This window comes from Callorhinus ursinus, unplaced genomic scaffold (assembly GCF_003265705.2).
Source record: "Callorhinus ursinus isolate GAN/ISIS: 27379988/994484 unplaced genomic scaffold, GSC_fseal_2.0 scaffold7, whole genome shotgun sequence".
Lineage (NCBI taxonomy): Eukaryota > Metazoa > Chordata > Mammalia > Carnivora > Otariidae > Callorhinus > Callorhinus ursinus.
Genome location: NW_027397069.1, coordinates 62,814,841 through 62,820,647, shown reverse-complemented (window position 1 = coordinate 62,820,647; position 5,807 = coordinate 62,814,841). Strand labels below are relative to the sequence as shown.

General features: G+C 40.1%; 1 non-coding gene across 1 annotated transcript; it reads right to left on the bottom strand.

Moving 5' to 3' along the window:
* Positions 1-5,451: 5,451 nt before the first annotated feature.
* LOC112826984 (U2 spliceosomal RNA) lies at positions 5,452-5,648 on the bottom strand. Its single transcript, XR_003209119.1, has one exon. It is a non-coding gene; the product is annotated as a U2 spliceosomal RNA (small nuclear RNA).
* Positions 5,649-5,807: the final 159 nt, after the last annotated feature.

Sequence of the window (5,807 nt, the reverse complement as noted above, 5' to 3'; positions counted from 1 at the left end):
GACATGAGCCAAGACTCTCATGTTCAGCCAAATTATTTATGTGCAAAAACAGTCTCCGTCATATAACTTTCTAAGAAAAACTTTTTAATATAATTCATTTGACCACAAAAATGTACAAAAACTTAAGAATCTCCAAATGGGAAATGCCCTACAAGCTATCAACTAGTTAGCATTTAGTCTCAATAACTTTTGTAAGCATGGTTAGTAGTTATAAAGCAAAATACAAACATAAAAATTCTTTCCTGAGTAAAATAGGTGGTACAAAACATAACCTTAGGTTCAACGCCCGGGTTAGGTTAGCAAAGATGGGACAATGGTTGGAGAGGAGACAGAAAAGCTGACCACACATTTTTCATTTTGCACCCGGGGACCCAAAAGATACCGTTTCTTCTTGACTTCATAATCAGAAAAATATAGGGGTGCACCGTTGGACTGTGCTCATTAGTAATCAGATTTAAAACACTGACTTGCGGCATATTGAAACTTAGAAAGAACAGAAATGATATGTAAAGGAATTTTGATCCGAAACGAAATTCTTCTAACTTCCGGGTATTTCCTATCTTGCCCTCATCTCTGATGACCCCATTCCTATCTCAGAACTACTCCTTCCTCCTGAATCTTCCAGCTTCCGGTATATATCCACAGAATCAGCCTCACTCTGTGCCTTTTTTCCATTCACTTGGGAAAATAACTTTTCTGCCTACACAGCCCTACCTCTGCCCTAAGCTTCTCGGTTGACAATCTTCCTCGGATTGTTTGCCTTAACAGGTTGTCTACCTGTCCTTCTAGAATACAAGGCATACAGCACCCAGCAAAACTGTCCATCTCTCCCAGGCACTAAATCCAGAGCTGTAATAAGCAATATTCCACTCGCCTGTTTCTGCATCTGTTTCCTAGTTCTCCCAAGCTGCTCTGATATCTAGCTAGCTCCTGATACAGTACATCCTTACAAGGGGTCCTTCCAACAATCAATGCTCCCCATCCCACTTCCTCACACTAATAAAAGCAAAAAACAGAATAATGTTAATGGTGAATAATAACAGCCAAAGGAAACCCAAAGCAGCACACCGGCCATATTTTTCTATTTGGATTATAGTGTCTATTTGCCTAGACCATTATTTCTCCCAGGTCTAATGCCTGGAGGTATGTGCTGATTTGCCAAGCTGTTTAATATTTAGTGAGGAGCCACAGCTGGCCAATAATTTTTAATCGCTTGTCCTCTGTTGATTTCAACCCACGCATTAAAGCGCCTAATAAAATTTTTAAAAGGATAGGTGAAGGGACATAAGGACAACAGAAAGTTAATAGCCTTGTCCACCTCCATTTGAAGAGAAGAGGATTATCTCAAGTTATATGCAGGGTTTGTATAATAAGACAATTGCTGCCTGCAAACATCTTTCAGCACTGTTTTTTTAGATGAGCTTATGCAATACATAAGTTCTTTAACTGACATGGTTGTATTCCTCAGCAAACTCTAAAATAAGTAAATTTCTGATGACGTATAGGTGGGTCTGTTTTATAAATCTGAAACCCTTGTGGCCATAGCAATGAAATTTAAAAAGAAGAAAAAAATTCTTAACAAATGAATGACACTTCAGGTGTTGAGTCCATGGCCACCACCACCACCGCCGCCACAACCACCACTGCCGTAACTATATGATTCAACAGGGGCTGCAACAAGTGAAGCAAAAGATGGAGCCTTAGGGGCGCCTGAGTGGCTCAGTTGGCTAAGCATCTGCCTTTGGCTCAGGTCATGATCCCAGGGTCCTGGGATTGAGCCCTACATTGGGTTCCCTACTCAGCGGGGAGTCTGTTTCTCCCTCTCCCTCTGCCTGCCACTCCCCCTGCTTTTGCACTCTCTCTCTCTGCCAAATAAATAAATAAAATCTTAAAAAAAAAAAAAAGCTGGAGCCTTAAAACTGGAGGAATGTATTTGTAGTTCCAGCAAAACTCCCTGAAGCCCGGGCCTGAAGCTTCAAGAAAGGCAGGGCCCGTGTTCATCTCTGTCATGGACTTGAGAAGAAGTAACTGAGCTAGCCAATACACATCATTTTAGAAAGGAAGGGTTCACTCTGAAGCAGCCTTCAAATTCCGTAAGGTAACAAGTGCCATATTTCTTTTGGATTATAGATATGGAGGCTTACCTCAACATGGACATAGATTAAGTCCTCCTTCAACAAGAAACTCTCCATAAACTCCCCCACCATCAAGGACAGGCCCTGTCCTTCATGGAACTATAGGCTTGGGCTTCAGGGATCAAGCAGAGACCCTGAAGACAGGTGGCTCAAACTTGAAATCAAAGTTCTTCTACAACTGCCTCTGGACGGGTTATTTAAAAACACTCTTTCTGTTTTTTTCTTATCTAAAAAATTGATTTACTAGATTATAGATTAAAGTAAAGATAGCGCCTTAGACATAGTAGGCACATTTTATTATGGCATATACTATGTGCTAAAGCAGTTCTTTACACAGAAAATTTCAACAGATTGTAGAGGGAAGTAGTCACTGTAGTTTGGGATGGAAAAGGAAAGATTCACAAGTAGAGTGACCATATCATTTCTGCCAAAACGGGACACTTTTGAATGACAAAGAGGGAACTCTTACTAAATACACTAAGACAACAGGTATAAACTGTGCATGTTCCAGACCAACCAAGAGGTATGCTCAACAAACGCTTGATTTAAGGTTGTAAGAAAGAATGGAAATGAAATGCCAGGAATGTCATGAGATGCAAAGGCTGGATGCCACATAGGGTTTTTGTGAATTGTGGCTAAAGAAGCCTAATCAGGGTGGCTCAGTCGTTTAGGCATCCAACTCTTGGTTTCTGCTCAGGTCATGATCTCAGGGCCATGAGATCCAGCCCAACATCTGGCTCCACAGTGGGTGTGGAGTCTGCTTAAGATTCTCTCTCTCTCACCTTCTGCCCCTCCCCCACTCACACTCTCTCTCTTAAAAAAAAAAAAAAAGAAGAAGTCTGATCAGTTTTTGTTAAAGAATTCTTTTGAAAGCATAGTGTATGAGAAGGACAGAGGGAGACAACAGAAGGATTTAGGTTGCAAAATATTTTAAATGCCCAAATAAGAATTTTGGTTTTATCTCTTAGATCATAAAGGGCCATTGGAGGTATTTGAAGAGAATAGCAAAATGCAAAAATAGTATATTCAGATCAATTTGGCAGATTGGAACAGGGAGATTACAGAATCTAAGTAGGTAGGGATGATCTCGGACAGGAAAGAAATGCCTAAAGTAAGAAATACTCGGAAGGAAATTTGAGAGGACTTAATCATAACTAATTATGAAGGAGTTAAGAGGGAACTGAACGTGATTTCATGAGTTGAAAACTATTTGATAGAAAAAGCCAACACTGGTGATAAAAACTGATGACATATTATATGTCACATGATTTTCAAAAGTATCTTAACATGAAGAATAAAATACAGGAGAGATTTCTTTCTTGTTAATTCGTATTCACTGAGAAGTTCTCAGCAGGTGATAATACCATCTCAGATGAAGATGCTTTACAAGCTGCATCCCTGGGACCTTGACTTTAATCTACATTGAATGACAGTTGGAGAAGTGAGCTGGTGCCAGAGTTAGGGCTAGGAGTCCAGCTGGTCAGGAGTGGTTTGAGACCATACATCCAGGCCAGCAAAGATGGATAAGAAAAAGAAAGTCAAGTTTAATTATGGACATAAGTAGGGTAGGAAGGGTAAGACTCTGTCTGGTAAAATGGAGAAGAGAAATGAGGGACCCAGACAGGAATGTTGGGAAAACGTTCTCTGGGCCAAGAGTGAAAAGATGTGGGGAGATGAACCATGAGAGACGATGGACTCTGAGAAACAAACTGAGGGTTCTGGAGGGGAGGGGGGTGGAGGGATGGGTTAGCCTGGTGATGGGTATTAAGGAGGGCACGTTCTGCATGGAGCATGGGGTGTTATACGCAAACAATGGATCATGGAACGCTACGTCACACACTAATGATGTAATGTGTGGTGATTAACATAACAATAAAAAATTAAAAAAAAAGAAAAGAAAAGATGTGGGGAATATGTCAACCCAAAGTATGCCACTTTGGCATAAGGATTATTTTGAACTGAAGGCAACTGAGAATTAATAGAGAAAGAGTGCTCTGCTCTCCCCTTGTCTGCCTAAATTCAGGGCATAAATTACCCTTTGAGGGAGGTGCCTCCCTCTCCAGCCCCCCTCACTTCCTTCTCCCCCCACCCCCATTCCAGGTAGAGAGGAGCAACTCTTATCATTGAAGATGGGGAGTTGACACCAAGATGAGTTTGCATAAACAGACCTCACTAAAATAATTTTTATCTTCCATTATTTCCTAGTTATTACCTACAATTCATTGTCCCATGAAGCCCAAATCTTCCTTTCATTAAGTGGGTATATGAGCACCTGAATCTAATTTTTTTTTTTTTGAGTTTCATTTCTTTTCTGTAACTCCTGTGCATGAAAAAAATTATAAGAAGTGTGTTCCTTTTCTCCTATTGATCTGTCCTTTCTTATTTAATTTGCAGTCTCCAGGTACTGAACTAGAAGGTACAAAAATATTTTTCCTCCTCAACACTCATTTCAACCATGAGAAAATCAAGGAAATTCCAACTTACCTAACTGCAAATCTCTTGCCCTTTCCAATAAGAGCTCCTTCTGTATTATACCTCCTGGCACAGGCAGGAAATGGTTTCAGAGAATGGATGCCCTTGAAATCACAGGACACAAAGAGCTCCTCAGGCTGGGTGGGAGGGAGGTAGGTGGAGAACAAATCGGTTCTGGACTTTAGCAGAATTATTCTAAAGCAATTTGCCACGTGATTTCTCCACAGGCAAAATCCCTGAGGGCCAACAAATTAGCTGAGAAGGAGATAACTGAATCTACTAATTCTTTTTTTATTATTATTATCTTAATTGTGCCCCTTCTCTGAGCTAGTACATCGGTGTGCTATACACACACAGAAAAGCCAGAAATATCACATCTTCAACTCTTGGATCAGCTGGATATAAAGTGATATCGAACAAAGGAGTCATAACGAAATATGTTAAAATGCTGTCTTGTCCCACTCATCTTCCCTTGCAAAATAAATAAATAAATAAGTAAACTCTGAAGGAATTGATGACCAGTGATAGTCTCTACAGAACGCTGTGGAAATCAATTCAACAGAAGCTGTAAAATGTCTCAGGGCGTAATTGATAACATGATGAGACAGGAAAAAAATTACAAGTATGAAGTTAAATCCAAAAATTCTTACTTAGAGAAAATGCAAGGGCTTCTCATATCCCACAGGACCAATCTGGAAAACTATTAGTGTTTGGAGAAGGGAGAACCAGAGAATAATTGTTGTTGTTTGTTTATTCTTGACAGTTTTAAAGGACAATTTCTCTTGGGGGAAAATTTCTGTTCCCTACTTAGAAGTTCCTTCTAAACCCAAGACCATTCCGGGAAAGTTTTTTGGCTCTTTCTTGAACTGTGGAAATGGATTTTGCATAAGCTTGTATAATCTGTTTACTTAATTGCTTCAGTAGATTATCATACCCCAAATTCAGAGGTTTAAAAATATCACTGGATAGAGGACGTATCAGATATTAAACTATTAAGAACAGATACTACACTTGATCTTAGCCAAAAGGCTGAGAAGTGGCATGGATGGAACTGGAGGGTAATATGCTGAGTGAAATAAGTCAATCAGAGAAAGACATGTATCATATGACCTCACTGATATGAGGAATTCTTAATCTCAGGAAACAAACTGAGGGTTGCTGGAGTGGTAGGGGGTGGGAGGGACGGGGTGGCTGGGTGAT